Below are 23502 nucleotides of genomic sequence, written 5' to 3' on the forward strand. Positions count from 1 at the left end.
TTTTCCTTTATTTCATCATTTAAATATAATTAGCATGTTAATTTCATATTCAAAGTTTTACACTTTGAATAATGAATAGCTAACTTCCTAAAGTTGAGATGAAAAGGTGAAACTCTTGGCATGATAATAAGGTTACTAAAAGGTAAGAATCTATGTTTTATATATTTAATCATTATTTATTGTTTATGTTATATTTATTTCTTTAAGCATTTTTATACCCTACTTATAAGTGGGAGTTTTGATTTATTGTTGCTATATGTTACACTAAATTCTTGGAACCATTTAATTGTTAGTTTGGTATTACCAACCATTTAAAGTGGATTCCTTGATTTATTATATATGAATATATTATAATATTAATTTCTTGGTACCATTTAAATGTTAGTTTGGTTTTACCAACCATTTAAAATGGGAATCTTGATTTACTATATATAAATATATCATAATATTAATTTTTTGGTATCATTTAAATGTTAGTTTGGTTTTACCAATCATTTAAAGGGGGAACCTTCATTTAGTGTTTAAAAATATTTATATAGCACAATAAATACTTGATAACATTTATAAGTTTTGGTATATATTATATACTTATAAGATACTAATATATAACATAATATAAATATGATTATTTAATATATTAGAACCATTTTATTAAGTAGATTTCAATATTGTTTGTTAATGTTAACTTTATTAAAATACCAAGAGTGGATCCTTTAATCTCAACTACTTAAATTAAAATTTAAACAATTAAAATTTACCCATTAAAGATTCAAACAATTAAAATTAAAAATGAACAAAAACAAAACAAAACAAAAAGACATTGTAGTGGACTTGTAATTACCTTAGCTTCCCTGTGGATACGATATCGGACTAACCGAATTATACTACTTGTGGAAAACCTGCCCTTGGGAGTGCAACTAATCAGAGTCGCAACAAGTTTTTGGCGCCGTTGGCGGGGAAGTATAATTTAATTTCAAGTCTATTTAATTTCCTTTATAGTTTATTTTTCTTTATTTGAATTTTTATTGCTTTTGTGTGTTTTTATTCTTTTGCATTTGCATGAGCATTTGGTCACGTACACTTAGTGGTCGACTCATTCGAAATAACCATTTATTTTTACAAAACATGGCGGAAGAACCCATCCAAGAAAATGAAGATGAAATTCAATCTCAACATGATCATGATAGACGAAGAACACTTAGAGATCACATGAATCCTACACGTACTAGTGCACCTTCATGTCTAGTTTTTCCCCTTGATGCATCTCATTTCAATTTTAAGCCTGGTATTATCGAACTTTTACCCAACTTTCATGGCTTTGATTCTGAAAATCCATACATGCATTTACGAGAATTCGAAGAAGTATGCAACACATATAATGATCTAAATTGTAGAATGAACCCCATTTGACTTAAGCTTTTTCCTTTTTCTTTAAAAGATAAAGTTAAACTTGGCTACAAAATCTTAGATCGGGATCCATTCGAACTTGGGATGAATTGCAACAACAATTTTTGAAAAAAAAATTTCCATCGCATAGAACAAATTCTTTCAAATGGCAAATCATCACTTTCACTCAAAAACAAGGAGAAACTTTTTATCAGTGTTGGGATAGATACAAAGAATTGCTTAATCTTTGTCCACATCATGGTTTTGAAATTTGGAGGGTTGTTTCTCAATTTTATGAAGGCTTAACACCTAAAGATAGGCAAATGGTTGAATTTATGTGTAATGGAACATTTGAAGATAAAGATCCAAACGAGGCAATTGAGTATCTCGATTCATTAGCTGAAAATGCTCAAAATTGGGACACTATAGGTACAATCGAACCATCAAACAAGATTCAATATCCTACATCTGGTGGAGGTATGTACACTCTCAAAGATGAACATGATCTTCAAGCTAGATTTACCTCTTTGGCAAGAAAAGTTGAGGCACTTGAATTGAAAAAGAATGGTCAATTAAAATCTGTTCAAAAAATTGTGTGTCACATCTGTGATACAATTGATCATTTTACAAAAGATTGTCCCACTTTGCCCTCTTTTAAAGAATGTCTCCATGAACAAGCCAATGTTTTGAACAATTTCAAAAGGCCAAATTTTGAACCATTTTCTCAAAATAATCCAGGTTGGCGAAATCATCCAAATTTTAGTTGGAGGAATAATAATGCTGCACAATTTCCGCAACCACATTTTCAAAATCAACAAAATTTTCAAAATTAAGCACCTTATGTTCCTCCACCTAAAAGGAATTTGTAAGATTTATTGAATTCTTTCATTGCAAAGCAAGAGTCTATCAATACTCAAACTGCTCAAACCATGACAGATTTGAAAGATACTCTTGCTAAATTTGCATCTGCATTTAATGTTCATGAAAAAGGTAAATTCCCTTCACAACCTCTTCCTAACCCCAAGGATCATCATTCACAAACTGGAACTTCTGGAACTCAACCGATGGATCAGGTAAAATCTGTTATTACCCTTCGAAGTGGTAAGGTTGTGGAAAAATCCATTCTTTAACCTTGTGAAGATGATGATAAATCAACTTCAAAGGGTAAGGAAGTGGAACCCATAACTTGCGAAGAGGAGGTTCAACAGACAGTGTCACCACCATTCCCTCATGCATTGAAAAATAAAAAAAAAATCAAATTTGAATTCTGATATATATGATATTTTTAAACAAGTAAAAGTTAATATTACTTTATTAGATGCAATAAAACAGGTACCATCATATGCCAAATTTTTGAAAGACTTGTGCACTGTGAAAAGAAAATTGAATGTGAAAAAGAAAGCATTTTTAGCCGAACAAGTAAGTGCAATCATTCAAAATAATAATAATTTGAAATACAAAGACCCAGGTTGTCCTACTATTTCTTGTATTATTGGAGAACGAAAAATTAAAAAAGCATTGCTTGACCTTGGAGCTAGTGTGAATTTACTTCCATATTCAGTTTATCAAGAACTCAATCTAGGCGAGTTAAAAAACCTACTTCGGTAACACTTTTACTTGCTGATAGATCTGTTAAAGTGCCAAGAGGTATGGTAGAAGACGTGTTGGTCCAAGTTGATAACTTTGTATATCCTGTCGATTTCACAGTTTTAGATACACAACCTATCGAATCTTGTAATGCAATTCCTGTAATTCTGGGTCGTCCATTTTTAGCAACTTCTAATGCTCTTATAAATTGCAGGAATGGAATAATGAAGTTGTCATTTGGTAATATGACCTTGGAGCTTAATGTGTTTAATCTTTGTAAGCAACCACTAACAAAGGAGATGAAAGTGAAGATGAAAATCTTATTGAAACTCTTGTGGAAGAAAACATTCAAGAAGGAAGTACTCGTGACCAATTATATATTTGTTCAATCGATACTGTTAAAGAAAATATTGAAATTGATCTTGATGATTTTATTATGTATCACCCGTTACCAGGATCAGACAAAGAATTTGAGGCAAAATATGATAATAAAGACGAACCACCCATATTGGAGTTAAAACCTTTGCCAGAAGAATTGAAGTATGCATTTCTTGGAGAAGATGAAACATATCCGGTGGTAATTTCTTCCAAACTATAAAGTGATCAAGAAGGTAAATTAGTTGAAATGCTTAAAAGACATAAAAATGCAATTGCTTGGACACTAAAATATCTCAAGGGCATTAATCCACTAATTTGCACTCACAAAATTCACTTAGAAGAAAATGCAAAAACATCTCAACAACCACAAAGTAGATTAAATCCACACATGAAAGATGTTGTGAAAACTGAAGTTCTCAAACTACTCGATGTTGGGATGATCTACCCTATTTCTGATAGTAAGTGGGTAAGCCCAACACAAGTAGTTCCAAAAAAATCTGGCATCACAGTGATAAAAAATGAAAAAGGTGAATTGTTAACAAGTCGAGTCCCATCTAGTTGGCGGATATGTATTGATTATAGAATATTAAATGACGCCACTGGAAAAGATCATTTTCCATTACCATTTTTGGATCAAATGTTAGAAAGAGTAGCAGGTCATCCATACTACTGTTTTCTTGATGGATATTCAGGTTATTATCAAATTCCCATTGCACTCGAAGATCAAGAAAAAACTACATTGACATGTCCTTTTGGAACATTTTCATTTAGAAGGATGCCATTTGGGTTATGCAATGCCCCAGCAACATTTCAAAGATGTATGCTAGGCATTTTTTGCGACATGGTTGAAAATTGTTTGGAAATTTTCATGGATGATTTAACTGTCTTTTGGAATACATTTGATAATTGTCTTGAAAATTTGGAAAAAGCTTTAAAAAGATGCGAGGAAAAAGGTCTTATTTTAAATTGAGAAAAATATCATTACATGATTACTTCTGGAATTGTTTTGGGACATGTCGTGTCATCTCATGGAATTGAAGTTGATAAAGCAAAAGTTGATGTCATTGCCAATTTACCCCCTCCAAAAACCATTAAAGATATTCGCTCCTTTTTGGGACATGCTGGATTTTATAGGAGGTTTATAAAGGACTTTAGTTTAATCTCTAAATCCATTTTTAACCTCTTAACAAAAGACACTGCATTTGAGTGGACTCAAGAATGTCAAAATGCTTTTGATAAAATTATTCGACATTTAACATCAGCTCCTATCATGCAACCTCCTGACTGGTCTTTACCATTTGAAATCATATGCGATGCGAGTGATTATGTAGTCGGTGCAATACTGGGTCAAAGAAGAAACGGTAAGCCTTATGTGATATATTATGCAAGTAGAAATTTAAACAATGCTCAAATGAATTACTCCACGACTGAAAAAGAACTACTTGCTGTAATATTTGCACTAGATAAATTTCGTTCTTATTTGATTGGATCAACGACTATTGTGTTTACTGATCATTCTGCTATTAGATATTTGTTGACCAAACAGGATGCAAAGCCACGACTGATACGGTGGATTTTGTTGCTCCAAGAATTTGACATTGTGATCAAAGATAAAAAAGGAACCGAGAATGTCGTAGCCGATCATTTATCGAGACTAGTAACAGGATCATCTTGTGAAATGACACCAATTAACGATAATTTTCCTGATGAACATCTATTTTCAGTTACTACTACACCTTGGTTTGCTAACATATTAAATTTTCTTGTGACAGGAAAAATGCCACCGCAATGGAGTTCCCAACACAAAAGAAAATTTTTGAATGAGGTAAAAAACTTTTATTGGGATGATCCGTATCTGTTCAAGTATTGTCCAGATCAAATTTTTCTACGTTGCATACCCGACAATGAGGTAAGTAGTGTCATTAAATTTTGTCATTTAGAAGCATGCGGAGGACATTTTTCTTCAAAGAAAACGGCTGCAAAAATCTTGCAGTGTGGATTTTATTGGCCCACTTTATTTAAAGACACCCACGAAATCTGCAAGATCTGTGAAAATTGTCAAAAATTAGGTGCAATTTCAAAAAGAAACATGATGCCTTTGAATCCTATCATTGAAATTGAAATCTTTGACTGTTGGGGAATTGATTTTATGGGACCTTTTCCACCGTCGTTTGGATACTTGTATATTTTAGTTGCAGTTGATTATGTTTCCAAATGGATAGAGGCAATTCCATGTCGAACAAATGATCATAAAATCGTCATCAAATTTTTAAAAAAAATATTTTTAGTAGATTTGGAATTCCTCGAGCCATGATAAGTGATGGGGGAACTCACTTTGTTAATAAACCATTTGCTTCATTAATGAAAAAATATGGTATTACTTATAAAGTAACTACTCCTTATCATTCTCAAACAAATGGACAAGTTGAATTAGCTAATAGGGAGATAAAGCAAATTTTGGAAAAAACTGTTAACTCAAATAGACAAGATTGGTCTCTGCGACTTAGTGATGCTGTAACGCCCCAGATTTGATGACTGTCCTCAGTGTACCAAGACGAGTCTTTTCAGCGTGCTTATGTCCTCACTCACACGCACCCTAGGAAACTTCCCAGGAGGTCACCCATCCCAAAATTGCCCCAAGTCAAGCACGCTTAACTTTGGAGTTCTTATGTGATGAGCTACCGAAAAGAAGATGCACCTTCGTGATATGAGTAGTACAAATCAAATCTTTTAAGCCCTCTTAAACTGTACAGTTCATTACATAGAACAGTCTCGGAATCTCTCTCATTCCCGTGTGGGTCTGTTCATTCATGTTCCCTCCACCTAGAAGCCTGCCAGGAGCCGCTCATTGTCCGTGCAACTGATGGCACCGGTGATCACCCCCCGCCCTCTTCGGCCCCGGGCCTCACATGCCCACCAGCTTCCGCTTGGTTCGTCCCCGAACCACACCGTGGTAAGAGAGGTTGGCTCTGATACCACTTGTAACGCCTCAGATTTGATGACTGTCCTCACTGTACCAAGACGAGTCTTTTCAGCGTGCTTATGTCCTAACTCACACGCACCCTAGGAAACTTCCCAGGAGATCACCCATCCCAAAATTGCCCCAAGTCAAGCACGCTTAAATTTGGAGTTCTTATGTGATGAGCTACCGAAAAGAAGATGCACCTTCGTGATATGAGTAGTACAAATCAAATCTTTTAAGCCCTCTTCAACTGTACAGTTCATTACATTGAACAGTCTCGGAATCCCTCTCATTCCCGTGTGGGTCTGTTCATTCATGTTCCCTCCACCTAGAAGCCTGCCAGGAGCCGCTCATTGTCCGTGCAACTGATGGCACCGGCGATCACCCCCCGTCCTCTTCGGCCCCGGGCCTCACAGATGCACTTTGGGCATATCGAACAACTTTTAAAACATCATTGAATATGTCTACCTATAGGTTGGTTTATGGAAAACATTGTCATTTGCCTGTGGAATTGGAACATAAAGCTTATTGGGTGATCAAAACTTTAAATTCAAGCATGGATGATGCCAACAAATTGCGTAAATTGCAACTTAATGAACTTGATGAACTCAGAAATTACGCGTATGAGAATTCAAGGATTTATAAAGCAAAAATCAAGTCATTTCATGATAAAACAATTCTTAGAAAATCTTTTGAGATTGGTAAAAAAGTTTTGCTTTATAATTCTCGACTTCACATATTCCCAGGAAAATTACGATCAAGATGGACATGCCCATATGTTGTAAAGCACATATATCCTTATGGAGCTGTGGATATTGAAAATCCTAAAAATGGTGATGTTTTTAAAGTGAATGGACAAAGGCTTAAACCATTTTTGGAAAATGAAATCTTTCAAGAAGAGTTTATTTCCTTTTCTGATCCTTAAATTTTTATGTTGCATTTAATTTTGTTATTTTTTATTTCAGGTTTCTTTAATCTTTTTATTTCTCGGTTAAATGGCGGATAACGGTACTCCGTGACTCTCATAGTCGGTTAAATCAGTTTCCCACAATTGCTGATACAAAAAATTAAAAAAAAAATCATTTCTTTTCTTTTCAAAATGTACGAAATTCTCTCAAAAATTTGTAAATATTTTCCCTCTGTTTCTGAAAATGTTATAAGAAAAATTTATGCAGGAAGGTGTGAAAGATTGAGATTGCTAATGTAAAAAGGAATTCCAGAAGATATTCGTCTTGTAATAGAAGCTAAGGTCCGATTAGGAGGAGAAGTTCCACAATCATTGCTTATTCGGTATTTGCCTGGATTAGGAAAAAGCACTTATGCGAAAAAACGAAGGGCCAAAAGTTTAGGGGTTTGTCATAAATGTGCGAGATGGCCTTGTGACAAACGATGCAGATCTTTGGGATGTGTTTCCAATTACAGAGAAGATAAAATTGGTTTCATTACGAATGGGCTGAGTAAGGAGTCTTTAGATAACATCTTATTGACTCTTGAGACGCATTCTAGTGGACATGTGCATATTGAACTTCTCCGTTTATGGAAACAATTCCAAGATGAGCGTCATAGTCTTGGGAATCCGATTAAAAAAGACCCTGTTTTCCAATTTATAAGAAAATTGGATGGGAAGCATATCCTCGACTCATAGAAGGCGTTGAAGCCGTTTTTGGACGTAAAACCAGAGGAAAATTACCAAAAAGAAAGTAAAAACATGGCTGGATTCTCTACACAAAAATTGAAAAATATTTGTGTATTTTGTGGGTCGAGTCCTGGAAAAAATGAAGTGTTTGTAGAATCAGCGAATAATCTTGGAAAGATATTGGCTGAGAGAAAAATTCACTTGGTATATGGGAGAGGTAATATTGGGTTAATGAGATCTGTTTCAACATCTGCTCATCTTGAGTGTAGTCAGGTTTTGGGTATTATTCCTACAGCTTTAGCTGAAGGAAATATTACAAGTGTTACGATTGGGGAGGAATTAAAAGTTTTTTCTATGTATGAAAGAATCACTCAAATGATTGAAAATTCTGATGCTTTTATCGCACTACCAGGTGGTTTTGGTACATTAGAAGAAATTTTTCACACTGTTTCTTGGGCACAACTTAATATCCATAATAAACCTATAGGCTTGTTGAATATCAATAATTTTTATGACAGTTTGTTGACATTTCTTGATAAAGCTGTGGAACAAAATTTCATTTCAGAAAATTCACGACGGATGCTCATCTATGCTTCGACTGCCGACCAATTAATTGATGATTTGGAAGCTTTTGTTCATAAACCTGATCCGATGATAACAAAGATAAATTGGTCGCAATCAAGCAGTAAGAAAAGGAAGTTGGATCATTGATTCAAAAGTCGTGGATTGGTTTGCGTTTGTTTCAGTTTGTTATATTCAATAAATTCCAGGTGATATCTCTTTAATTATGTACTCTTTATTAATAGTTATTTTGACATTAGGGACAATGTCATATTCTGATTGGGGGGAGAACAAACTTATAAAAAAATTAAAAAATTAAAAAATTTAAAAAAAAAAATTTTAAAAATATAAAAATATATATATTATTTTATAATAAAATCATGTTTATTGCTTGTATCTTTGTAATTTTTGCAAAAATATCATACATTACATATTTGAAAGGTTTAAATTAGAAAATGTATTAATTTATTTAAGGATGTTTAATTTTTATTTGAAAAAAAAGAGTCAATTTTAATATTCTGATCAATATAAAAATATGATTTATGAAATCTTTTTGAGTGATTAACCATTGTGATAAAATCAGGTATGAAAGTATATGGCTCAAGATATACCTTATAAGAGTGCCTAAAATTTTAAACTCACACATATTTTGTGAGTGAGTGGAGAGGACTGAGAAAACAGCTTACGAGCCTTTATTGATCATGAGAGAGACTATTTATTGTTTAGATCTTGAGTTCTTATTTTGAAAAAAAAAAATTGATATTTCCTGAAAAAAAAAAGAAAAATACAAAAAGAAAGATATTGAAGATCTATTTAATTTTTAAGTTATATGCTACGACCCATATATCTCTCATAAAAAAAAAGAAGAAAGAGAGAAATTTATTGTACAAATTAAATAAATATGTGGTCAATAAGCATAAACTTAGTCTCATTCCATGATGTTATGAAAAAAAAAAAATATCAGGAAAAAAATATATAATAAGAACAACTAGATTTTGAATCAATGGATTTTCTATATTTTGATTAGTTTGGCTCGTTTGTCTGTCTGCATTCTGTAAACCATTTTTCTGAGCATATATCTGTATTTCAACTCCATGAGAGAAATCAGTTGTCATAAATTGAAACAGTTATTAACCTGTGACGATATGGAGTTGAGACTCTTACTAGGAATTTCTGAAGGTCGTGTACATTTAACTACCGGAAATAAGCTTTGAATTGATCATCTCAAATTATTTCATAAATTATAATTATGATGATTTTGATATAACTTTGACAGTTTTCAAATTTAATTTAAACACTTAGATAGTTCTGATTACATTTCTATTTAAATTAATCAATATGTTGTATTGCTATTAACGCTTAAATTGCTAGGGACTAGCAATAAGCTAGTTGGGAGGTGTGATAAACATAAAAATTGTACATTAATTAAATGTTTTATAATATAAATATATAGTTTTTGTTTTATTAAATGTTTAAATATTATATGTTTTATAATAAATTGTATAAAATATAAGTTGTTGTGTAATTACAAGTTTTTTACTATTTTTTACAGGTTCGATAAAACAAGAATAAACTTTGGCGTTTCAAATGAGATTAAGATGATTCTTGGACCTGTAGAAAGTTGATGTTAATATCTATAATATTGATGGCAAGCATGAGATAAAAATCTTCTCACAAGTGGGATCAAATTAAGCAACAAATAAAGTTACCAAAGGAGTGGCAGCTTTACCATGCTCTAGTATTTTGACCATATCTCTCAAATTACTTAGTAAAATGGTTTGAAAAAAATACCACAACTAGAAAACTCAATTATCCACATGTTTTTATGTGAAGAAGCAAATTCGGAGAAGAAGATTTTCAAAAGTGATGTGTAATATAATATAATATCTTTGGAACAGCAATGAAGACTTTTGTGTAAAAAAATAATATTTTATTTGTGGTTTGTTTCCCCAAATTTGGCTATAAATAGGGGTGCATTGTAATGTATTGAGATATCGCTCATTCTATGAACAAACCTTAGAGTTCATAATATTTCTCTCTATATTTTTCTTTTATTTCTTCATTTAAATATAATTAGCATGTTAATTTCATATTCAAAGTTTTACACTTTGAATAAAGAATAGCTAACTTCCTAAAATTGAGATGAAAAGGTGAAACTCTTGGCATGATAATAAGGTTACTAAAAGGTAAGAATCTATGTTTTATATTATTTAATCATTATTTATTGTTTATGTTATATTTATTTCTTTAAGCATTTTTATACCCTACTTATAAGTGGGAGTTTTGATTTATTGTTGCTATATGTTACACTAAATTCTTGGAACCATTTAAATGTTAGTTTGGTATTACAGACCATTTAAAGAGGATGCCTTGATTTATTATATATGAATATATTATAATATTAATTTCTTGGTACCATTTAAATGTTAGTTTGGTTTTACCAACTATTTAAAGTGGGAACCTTGATTTACTATATATATGTGGGGACCCGGACGCTAATCAAGTTCTTAATCATATTTGGGACTAATTAATCAATTATAAAACAGGGTCTAAATTTTTTTTTTTAAAATACACAGCGGAAACGTAATGTAATTTACTCAAATTACATATAAACATGAACATACATCTCAGTATGAAAGTACAAGTCCTGTACAACATACATTTATTCAACTAGGGTTTAACAACTAATATCAAGTGTCTAACCCTATTTCTAAACCAAGTCCGGAATCACCACAGCTATCTGTCTTCTCTCATCCTCTTCTTGACCCTGATCCAGCCCCACCTGTTGTCATGCACACATACAAAACAAGACAACAGCCGGATAACTCCGGTGAGATATAAATATCCCAGTATAAACAATGTAAACATGCAGTCATATAAAAGCATATACGAAAGCATATATAAGAAGTATTCATAACATGTCTCAAATCAGAAACATAAATTCATATCAACCTATTCAATAATCATGAATGGCATAAACAATGTAAATCAACATGTCATATCAGACTCAACTCAACTGACGCGTCGTCTCAGACTCGACTCCACTGACGCGTCGTCTCAGACTCGACTCAACTCTATCCTAGGGATCCCGATGTCTGAATATAGGTATTATATCGAATCTCAGTCGATAGGAATGAATCAATCCCTAAACGGCATCGATATAATTCATATATCAGTGTCTGGGCGAATCAGCCACAGAATTGACGACTCAGTCAATAACCTGACGAATCAGCCAGTAATTAGGCGAATCAGCCAATAACCAGACGAATCAGCCTGTAATTAAGCGAATCAGCTTAAGTTTAGACGAATCAGTCTATAACCCGACGAATCAGCCGGTGACTAGGCGAATCAGCCTATAATAAGACGAATCAGTCAATAACCCGACGAATCAGCCGGTGACTAGGCGAATCAGCCTATGACTCAACGACTCAGTAATCCATACATACAGTCAGTATCTAAGCAAATCAGTCAATGACTAGCGAATCAGCAGTCATTACATGCAGTAGCTATAAATCAATAGCTACAAATGTCAATCTTATCACAGTAGCTATAAATCAATAAACTACAATCCTAAGTCTGATTAATTGCAAATATCAATGCAATAAGTAAAAGTATGTAATTTAGGGAAACTCGAGTCAAACCTCACTCGAGTTGTGCAATCCCAACTCAACATTAATTTATACCTTTCTTTCTGATATTCTGGCTCTGTCGAAGTCTCGAACTCAAAACCTGTCACTATCGATCTGACAAGAACAATATCGAGGAGTATAATATCAATACACCACTCGAATCAAATCTGTTCTGCTCAATACTTAACTTACTTCAATATCGATGGCATAACGGTATAATATCAATATACCCAACCATACCATATCAATCAGATATTAATTCTAATATCTCCTACTCAATAACAACTTAATTCTGATATCAACTCGAGTCCAAAACTACTCCGAAAATCATAACAATTCCATAATCAGTCCGTTTCTTAATCTGACTTCGATTCTATGATGTCTACTATGTCAAGCACAACATATATGAGTTCCATTCAATTCTGACAATATCATAATTTCAAAGCATGTCAAAACGTAGTAAAACTTACGTCCAGTTGTAGCCTACGTTGATAGGAACTCGATACCGAAGTCGGATTCAAAATCGGACGGACGGATTTCTCACAAAAGGCGTAAGGATTTTTCAATAAAATGACATAACCCTTTCTCGATTCTTTTTTTCTGAATTCTCAGCAATTCACGCATGTATATATATATATTGCATGCAACCATAAGATACGTGGCATTATTTTGATAACCCACGTCTCTCGCTCGGGCAGACATAAATTACCGCCCGGGCGAGCGACTCTCGGCCCTTCTGCGCGATTCAGTCTCGCTCGGGCGGACAAAAACTTCCGCCCGGGCGAGACACTTTCGGCCCTCTTGCATAATTCCGTCACGCTCGAGCGAACATAAACTTCCGCCCGGGCGAGACACTTTCGGCCCACATCTTGGCTCTTCCTACTTCTTGGTTCGAATTAAATCTCGGACTGGCCCGGCTATAACCACATTAAGTCAATTAATCAACATCTGATTACAGTAATTAAATCTCGGCATTACAATATAAATATATCATAATATTAATTTCTTGGTACCATTTAAATGTTAGTTTGGTTTTACCAACCATTTAAAGTGGGAACCTTGATTTAGTGTTTACAAATATATATAGCACAATAAATACTTGACCATATTTATAAGTTTTTGTATATATTATATATTTATAAGATAATAATATATAACATAATATAAATATGATTATTTAATATATTGGAACCATTTTATTAAGTGGGTTTCAATATTGTTCGTTAATGTTAACTTTATTAAAATACCAAGAATGGATCCTTTAATCTCAACTACTTAAATTAAAATTTAAACAATTAAAATTTACCCATTAAATATTCAAACAATTAAAATTAAAAAGAAACAAAAACAAAACAAAACAAAAAGACATTGTAGTGGACTTGTAATATTACCTTAGCTTCTCTATGGATACGATATCGGACTCACCGAATCATACTACTTGTGGACAACCTGCTCTTGGGAGTGCAACAATCAGAGTCGCAACAATTATGATACGGTTAGAATAAGATATGATTGATATATGATGTTCTCGACATAATAGACATCGTATAATGGAAGTCAGATCAAAGAACGGACTAGTTATATAATAGTTATGACTTTCTGAATAGATATGATTGAAATTAGAAAGATTTGAGATTATGATCTATTATCGGGAGGTTTATAAGTTGTATTGATATCGATTATGCCTCGTGGTATTACATCAGTGATGTTGATATTGCTGGGGTTACAAAGACTGTATTATTATGCCGTCGAAACATCAGTAGATTGGTATCGATCAGATTCAGTATTGATTATGATTGTATCGTTCGATCGTGATATTGATCAAAATATGTTTTGATTTGAGTGTTGATCAGAACAGGGTCTGAATTGAATTGTATATTAATATTGTTTCTGTTCGATATTGTCATTGCCAGATTTGGGTATGGATTGATTTGAAATAGAGACTTTGACTTCGTCAAACGGAGAAGATAAAGGTATAAATTGATGTTGATGTGAGATTGCACAACTCGAGTTTCCCAAAATCACATACTTTATGTTATTGCATTGTTAATTGCAATTGAGTGTGATTGATATCTGTGGTCTATGGATTTATAGACAATGTATGTATTGAGTCATAGGCGGATGTGCCTAGTCGTATACAATTGATCTCGTGACAGGGGTGCCTGATTGTGATGGAATCGTCACTGGCCCATTGCACATTGTCACCGAGGTTTGGCTATATCGAAGTGGATAGAATTGGAGTTTCTTCTATTACTGATGTTCGATATAGACACCAGGGTCGATGGCCCAGTCTGTGGCTGATTCGCCAAGATGCCGGACGTTTGGCTATATCGGAGTGGATAGAATTGGAGTTTCTTCTATTACTGGTGTTCGATATGGAAAGAGCCAAAGTCCGTGAATAAGAACATGCCACCACCCCGATCAAGAGTGTAGGTGGGGGTATGTTCTTTTCCGATCGGGATCCCTAGATTAGGACGAGTCGAGTCTGAGTCCATGAGTCACTGAGTGTGATTCATAGTTTGTGTTGATTCATGTGTCGGATTTGATACATGTTATATTCAGAGTTTATATTGATTCATGTTTCTGATTTTGATACATGTTATGAATGTTTATTTCATGCTTTTATAACTATTTATATGAAATGCATGTATACATGATTTATAATGAGAATGTAATTCTCACCGGAGTTATCCGGCTGTTGTCTTGTTTGTATGTGTACTTGACCACAGGTGGGACATGATCAGGATCAGGAAGAGGATGAGAGAGTATAGTTAGCGTGGAGATCCGGGCCCAGAAGCAGAGTAGGATCCAGCACTTGATGTATAGATGCTGAACCTAGTTAAGATAGATATCTATAGTACATGTGTTGTACTTTTATACTGACATGTATATTAAATAGATTACATTACGTTTCCGCATTTATATTTGAAAAAAAAAAAATTATTCCCACTTTTCTTAATTGTTATTTGGCCTTAATAATGATTAAGACATGAATTAGCGTCCGGGTCCCCAGAACAGGTGGTATCAGAGCAATAGGTCCAGATTTGTAGGTTTTTGAAACTGAAATATAAGCTAGTGAGCGCGGTAGATTGAATTTTCTTTCTTTGCATGTGATTGCTAGCATGTGATTTATTATAATGTGGAATTACATTGTATATGCTAATATTTCAGTATGTTGTTACTGTTTTCGAAGATACATGTTTTCTGAATATCTGAGTTGATTTGGTAACGTGTACTATTTGAAACTGGATCAGAACCAATTCTTGATCAGAGGTAAGCTGATCAGGAAGGGAATGAGACTGATTTGTCTCATGTTATTGATAATTCTGGTGATTATAAGATATACCTCCTCGAAGTATTCCAGAACGAGCTAGTACTTCGACTGATCAGCTGGATGTGTCAGAAACTCTGATGGAAACACAGTTGATGAGGTTTCAGTAATTTTAACCGCTGATTCTGTAGGGTACTGAGATGCCAGTCGATTGTGAGAATTGGCTAGATGACATAGAAATGCTATTTGAATTTCTGGGTTTCACAGATGATTGTAGAGTTAAACTGATTGGGAACCAGTTACGGGAAGTCGCAAGGAGTTGGTGGCTGGTAACTATAGAAGACTTAGAACAGCGTGGTCCAGCGATTACGTGGAAAATTTTTAAAGTTGAATTTTATCAAAGATTCTTCCCTGTATCATATAGACAGGATAAAGGTGCGGAGTTTGCAAATCTGAGACAGGGACTGTTGAATGTTGATGAGTATTTGGCCCAGTTCTTCACCTTGCTATGTTTTGCCCCTCACGTGGTTAGGAATGATGCAGCTGTATTTGATCAGTTCTTCCAGGGATTGAATACGGAGATACGTACATTGGTAAATGTGAAACAACCGAATAACTTTGCTGATACTCTGAACAGAGCCAGAAGAGCAGAAACAATCTGACGAGACAAAAGGAAGCCTCGTATGTTTTTCCAGTACTGAGACCACAATAACTGCCTCCCAGAATCGAGATTGGCAGCAGCAGTGGTGAAAAGAAAGAACAGTTGAAAGCTTGAAAGAAATAGTTCAAGAAGTTAGGGAGCGGTTCATCTAGCTCCAGTGGTTCTAGTCCGAGTTATACGGGGATTTATTGCAGAACTTGCGGAGGGAGACATCCCACGGAGCAATGCCAGGGAGTGACTGGTAGATGCTATATCTGTAGACAGCAGGGACATTTTGCTAGAGTTTGTCCACAGAAAGGTTCCCGGAGATTTCATGGAGCAGAATCATCTGGTTTTAGTGACCGAGGGACAGACCCAGGATGCACTTGATGAGATTGTGACAGGTAACTATTTTTTAATGATTATTTTGAGTATGTATTAAGAGATACTCATATATCCTATACATGATTCTGTATGAATTGCATTGATATATGCTTTATCTGTTGCGTCTGTATGTACTGTAGTATTGATTTCTTTATCTTTTGGGGGAAAGATTGATATCAGTGAATTCTGTAAATATCGTATACTGCAGTAAGATGAGACCGAGATTAAGTTATACTGTGTTGTACTTGTGTTGTCTGATTTTGACCGCATTATTGATATTGATATATTGACCAAGTACAGAGTATTGTAGATTTTTGCCAGGAGATGGTAAGATTCGGACCTGAAATGGCCGAATAATGAACGATGTACGGTAAGGATTCTCGATTTTGAATTCCTTTGACATCCGTATTATTTATGACTCGATGATTATCAAAAGGAATGGAAAGATTCCTTATGTATTTAGTTGATTACCGACACTGAGCGTATAATGGACTGATTTGCCGGTAGCAGGAGCGTTGCTAAAGTCGTCTCAGATGAACTTCCGGGTTTGCCTTTAATCAGGAAGATCGACTTCAGTCTTGACATGATATCAGGTACTGTTTTACTGCTAAAACACCGTACAGAATTATATTGTCTGAATTGGAAGATTTGAAAGATCAGATAAAAGAATTACTAGCCGAGAGTTGCATTTGATTAAGTAATTCTTCTGTGAGATATTTCATTATGATTATGGGTTGATAAACTCTATGATTGGAATATTTTGATGATTTTCTGATTAATTGATCTATGATATTCTGGTAAATTCGAAGATTATAACTGATTTTGTTGAATATCTGAGTATTGTATTGAATATTCTGGGGACTGGAAAGTTATACACAGAAACTGTGGAAATGTGTATTTTGACTGAGACAGTTGTATTCAGGGTTTGTGATATCTGAAGATCATATATATCTGTTTATTCTAGCACAATTGAGACCGTGATCAGTTGGCCGAGATCGATATCCGTGTCAGAATTTATAGTTGCATGAGCTTATCAGACTATTACATCTGACTGTGGTTCAAATCTGATTGAGAATTGTTATTTCTGGGAGTAGTATTTGATACAGATTGTATACGGTTGAGACTCGATATTGTTCAAGTTGAACCAGAATTGATTCCGAGAATTAAAGCAGTCTAGGAATTTGATCAGAATATTCAGAATGTGTTATTGATAGTCAGAGGAGGGTATCAACCAGAATATCAGGTATGTGAGACTGCATTGCATATGAATAACTGAAGTGTTGTGCCAGATTTTTTTGATGTGAAGAGACATGTATTATCAGAAATGTACAAATTTTTTTTATTCAACATTTATTCTGATGATAGAAAAATGTATGATAATTTGAAAATACAGATTTTAGGGAAACAAATGAAACCAGTTGTGACAGAATTTGTATTGAAATGTCTAAATTGCCGACAGATGAAGACTGAATGAATGAAACCAGGAGATTGTTTATATAGCTTATCGACTCCTGAATGGAAATGGGATTACATTTCCAGGGATATCGTGATGAATCTACCGCATTCCTCTCGGAATTGAACATTGATTGAGTTAGGAATGACAGACTGACCCAGTCTGCGAGTGCTAGCTCGTACATGAAGACGTACAAATGTGATTATATTGCTGAGATTTCTGTCAGAAAAGTGATTAGATTATACAAAGTGTTGAGAGTTGATTAGATCATACCATGATTTTGGTTGACTTTGCACGTTTGGCAGAGTGTATAGCAAGAGTTGGGTATAAGATTATATTTGAGTACTGCTTATCATTCAACGACTGACGGACGGTCAGAGTGGATGATCCGGATTTTGGAGAATATGCTTAGAACTGTAGTGCTTGATTCTAGCACTAATTGGCAGGATTCATTGCCATGTGGTGAGTTTTCATACGACTACAACTATCACCAGTTGAGACGTTGTACGGTACTAAGCATGGATCTCCTCTTGATTGGAATGATATCTCGAAGGTTCCGGATATTGCACTTGATATAATTAGAGATATAACTGAGAAAGTGAAGTGGATTCAAGAAAGAAGGAAGGCAGCTCTAGAGAGACATACCAAATATGCCAAGGTTTGATGTAAACCATTGGTATGTGAGGCGGGAAACTGAATATTTTTAAAGATTTCTCCTTTCAGTAATATTTTCAGGTTTGACAGAAAATGGAATTGCCTCCACGGTATATTGGGCCGTATGATCTTCTGAAGAGGATAGGAAATTTTGCTTATTGAGTCATGTGATCGCCTTCTTTATCAAGAATACCCGATATTGTATGTATCGGTATTGAGGAGATATATGTATGGTGCTATGCATATGATTCAGTTCGATGAAGTCGAATTGGATGCAACACTGAGTAACTTCGAGAAGCCGATTCAGATCTTTCGATCGTCAAGAAAAACATTTCTGCACGAAGATTATTCTGCTTGTGAAAGTTCAATCGAATCATTATAGCATCGAAGAAGTTATCTGGAAGACTGAGTAGACATGAGACAGAGATTCCCAGAATTATTTTATCAATGTAAGTATTCTTATTTCACTTCTATTCTCCATTCCTTAGGGTATCTGGTGGATATTGAATTCGATACCTGACTGAATTACCTGTGAGTTCGAGGACGAACTCATATCTAGGAGGGAGAGAAATGTAATGCCCGAGATTTTAATTAATACTTTTGAATTATCTTGTATTATGAATAAGGAAATGGAAGAACAGACATAGAGAAGCGACGTTTCAATTTGAGTTTAATGACAACGAGACACCGCACCCGCGCCAGAAACCTTACCGCACCCGCGGTTGTCATTCTGAAATTTTAGGTGTTGGTACAGTAGAGGCAGCGCACCCGCGGTAAGAACAGGACCGCGCCTGCGGTGGATGTACCGAGACAGGACCGCACCCGCGGTGCAAGACCCAGCGCACCTGCTGTCGTTCCTTCTGAATTGTTGGATGTGTTCCAAACGCTCAGCGCACCCGCGGTGAGAAGGCGAGCTCACCCGCGGCGAGACGTGCAGTATGCACATTGAGCCACATGGTTATTCAATGCAATGATATATATACATATGTATACTATATTTCCTCAGAAATGAAAAAGGGAAAGAATCGAGAATTTGGGAAATTGTAAGCTTTTTATTTTAGAATTCGATTTATTCAAGATCCGGCCGTCAGAATTCTGATCTGAGTATATTTCTGTAATCCTCGTGTTAGCGGCTTCACACGGACGTAAGTTTTTTGTTACCTTTTGAGATACTTTGAAATTATGATACGGTTAGAATCAGATATGATTGATATATGTTGTTCTCGACATAATAGACATCGTATAATGGAAGTCAGATCGAAGGACGGACTAGTTATATAATAGTTATGATTTTCTGAATAGATATGATTGAAATTAGAAAGATTTGAGATTATGATCTATTATCGCTGGGGTTATAAGTTGTATTGATATCGATTATGCCTCGTGGTATTATATCAGTGATGTTGATATTGCTGGGGTTACTGAAACTGTATTATTATGCCGTCAAAACATCAGTAGATTGGTATCAATCAGATTCAGTATTGATTATGATTGTATCGTTCCATCGTGAAATTGATCAAAATATGTTTTGATTTTAGTATTGATCAGAACAGGGTCTGAATTGAATTGTATATTGATATTGTGCCTGCTCGATATTGTCATTGCCAGATTTGGGTATGGACAGATTTGAAACAGAGACTTCGACTTCGTCATACGGAGAAGATAAATGTATAAATTGATGTTGATGTGGGATTGCACAACTCGAGTTTGATGTAACTTGAGTTTCCCAAAAACACATACTTTATGTTATTGCATTGTTAATTGCAATTGAGTGTGATTGATATCTGTGGTCTATGGATTTATAGAATATGTATGTATTGAGTCATAGGCGGATGTACCTAGTTGTACACATTTGATCTCGTGACAGGGGTGCCTGATTGTGATGGAATCGTCACTGGCCCATTGCACATTGTCACCGAGGTTTGGCTATATCGAAGTGGATAGAATTGGAGTTTCTTCTATTACTGATGTTCGATATAGACACCAGGGTCGATAGGCCCAGTCTGTGGCTGATTCGCCAAGACGTCGGATGTTTGGCTATATCGGAGTGGATAGAATTGGAGTTTCTTCTATTACTGGTGTTCGATATAGAAAGAGCCAAAGTCCGTGAATAAAAACATGCCACCACCCCGATCGGGAGTGTAGGTGGGGTATGTTCTTATTCCGATCGGGATCCCTAGATTAGGACGAGTCGAGTCTGAGTTCATGCGTCACTGAGTGTGATTCAGAGTTTGTGTTGATTCATGTGTCGGATTTGATACATGTTATATTAAGAGTTTATATTGATTCATGTTTCTGATTTCGATACATGTTAAGAATGTTTATTTCATGCTTTTATAACTATTTATATGAAATGCATGTATACATGATTTATACTGAGATTGTAATTCTCACTGGAGTTATCCGGCTGTTGTCTTGTTTGTATGTGTACTTGACAACAGGTGGGACAGGATAAGGACCAGGAAGAGGATGAGCTAGTATAGTTAGCGTGGAGATCCGGGCCCAGAAGCAGAGGAGGATCCAACACTTGATGTATAGATGCTGAACCTAGTTTATATATATCTATAGTACATGCGTTGTAATTTTATACTGACATGTATATTAAATAGATTACATTACGTTTCCGCATTTATATATTTTTTTTAAAAAATTTTAGTCCCACTTTTCTTAATTGTTATTTGACCTTAATAATGATTAAGACATGAATTAGCGTCCAAGTCCCCACATCAAAATCAAGATTGCGAACATAAAATGTTCCAACAATCTCCTCCTTTTTATGATAACAAAACTTTAATAGTTAAAGTATTTAATGAGTAAAAATTCAAAAATTTTGCGACTAAAGAAAACTCGGTTTGAGGAATAAACAAAAAGCTCCCCCTAAAAAACTGAATTGAAAAGATTTTAAACAAAAAAATTTCAAAGATAATTTTTTTTAAAAACAGTTCAGTTCGATGGATAAAATATTTAAAAGATTTTAAAACTCGTCCTTAAAAACTGAATTAAAAACTCCTTTTTAAGATAAATTTTATCACCCTTGGACATTCAAGCAGTTTAGGCAACGAAATTGAAATGGCAGTCCAATTACATACAACTTAACTGGATAGACATAATGTTTATTTATTCAAATAAGCGTCCTTTTTAATTACATCATCATTTGTAATGGAAATTGCTATTAGAACAGCATATATTAAACAACATTAAGTATCATCCAGTTTCACACATAAGATATATCAACTACCAGTTGCCTTGAACACTCGAATTGTTGCATTGATTCGAAGTTTCTTTGTCAGAAGAATAGCTAACTCCTTGGACTTGATCTCTGTGCTTACAAACTGGTATAGATGATGCAAACTGGACTCAACTGATGCTGAACCACATTGATTATTTGATCTAATCTGATATGAATGAATCGGCGGCATACTGCGGATGATTAAGCTCCAATCATCTAACAGTTTCAACTATAAGTTGGGTTTCATCTATTGATCGGTTGCACTGGTCGGTTTGCAATTGAAATCTAATCCACTGATCAATTTTGCAAAAATTCCTACAGTTAGGACTCAGAACCCTACAAGCTGATTAAAACACCAAATCTCGGAGTCTAGAGAAGTTACCACAATGTTAGTTGCAGAACCAATCCTCTCTAGTCTTTGCAATACGTGTTCTATAAATTTTTTGAAAGGATTTTGAAAATAATATTAAGTACTTTAAAACAACATAGTAAAATATTTTTAAAGAATACAAATTTAATCTTTTTTCAAATGTCCTTCTTAGTACAGCTAGCTCTGATATCAATTGAAGGATCGGTACCCTTGAAGGTGCTTCAAACGCAATATTCTCCATAAGCTGCAATAGCTTGTGTTTTAAGAATGAATACACCGGTGAATTAAATTGATTTTCGTTTTCAAACCATGCGGATGACACTCGAAATAATCCTTCTTTAAGAAAACTAAACAGTTTAAAGCTTTTAGCTTGTGTAAACTGAATAACTGAAATAATGGGATCAGTTCGGGCTTCAGCTGAACTGGTCAAATCAGTTTTGAAACAATAGTTAAACAGTTAAAGACACAAGATATGTTTATGGATTTTCATAGACTTAAACTGCTCCTATGTCACTCTTTCTACCAACTCGGGTAGGATTCACTAGAAGACTTTGATTTATACAACAACTTTTACAAACCCACTCCAAAAGTGCAACACCCAACTAGAATTCGAAGCACTCAAGATTGCAGGCAGCACCTAACAATCCGAATAATGTTTAACATCAATTATGCAAAGACTGCAAATACAATGTTTAATGTATTTCTGTGAATACTCACTCAGCTAAACAATAAGCTCAACTCTCAGTGTATGAGGGTGAAAGACGCCGATGTTCTCAAGACTTATTTTAGGACTCGTTATGGCTACTTCGAGTTCCTGGTGATGCCGTTCGGTTTGACGAATGTGCCAGCGATCTTCATGGATCTCATGAATCGCGTATTGCAGCCGTATCTTGATCAGTTCGTGATAGTATTCATTGACGACATTCTCGTCTACTCGAAGAATCAAGAGGAACACAGCAGATATCTGACCGCAGTATTGCAGACCTTGCAAAAACACAAGTTATTCGCGAATTTCAGTAAGTGTGAATTCCGGTTAGAGAAGGTGACGTTCTTAGGCCACGTCATTTCTAGTAGCGGTATTGAAGTAGACCCACTGAAAGTTGCAGCGGTAAGAGATTGGGTTATGCCCCAAAATGCATCAGAGATCCATAGTTTCCTTGGACTAGCATGATACTATATGAAGTTTATTCAGGGAATCTCCTCGATCGCAGTTCCACTCACGTCGTTGACCAAGAAGAATGCTAAGTACGTGTGGAGCAATGAGTGTCAGAAGAGCTTCGATTCTTTGAAGCAAGCTCTTATTTCAGCGTCAATATTGGCCATGTCGTCAGGGCCAGGAGATTTGTTTTGTATACCGATGCT

The 23502-nt window shown here is 34.8% G+C and overlaps 1 pseudogene; it reads left to right on the forward strand.

Moving 5' to 3' along the window:
• The first annotated feature begins 2315 nt into the window (after positions 1 to 2315).
• The window catches only part of LOC140806709 (uncharacterized), a 41779-nt pseudogene continuing 20592 nt past the window's right edge, over positions 2316 to 23502 (forward strand).

The sequence above is a fragment of the Primulina eburnea genome, chromosome 12 (genome assembly GCF_022965805.1).
Source record: "Primulina eburnea isolate SZY01 chromosome 12, ASM2296580v1, whole genome shotgun sequence".
NCBI classification, from domain to species: Eukaryota; Viridiplantae; Streptophyta; class Magnoliopsida; order Lamiales; family Gesneriaceae; genus Primulina; species Primulina eburnea.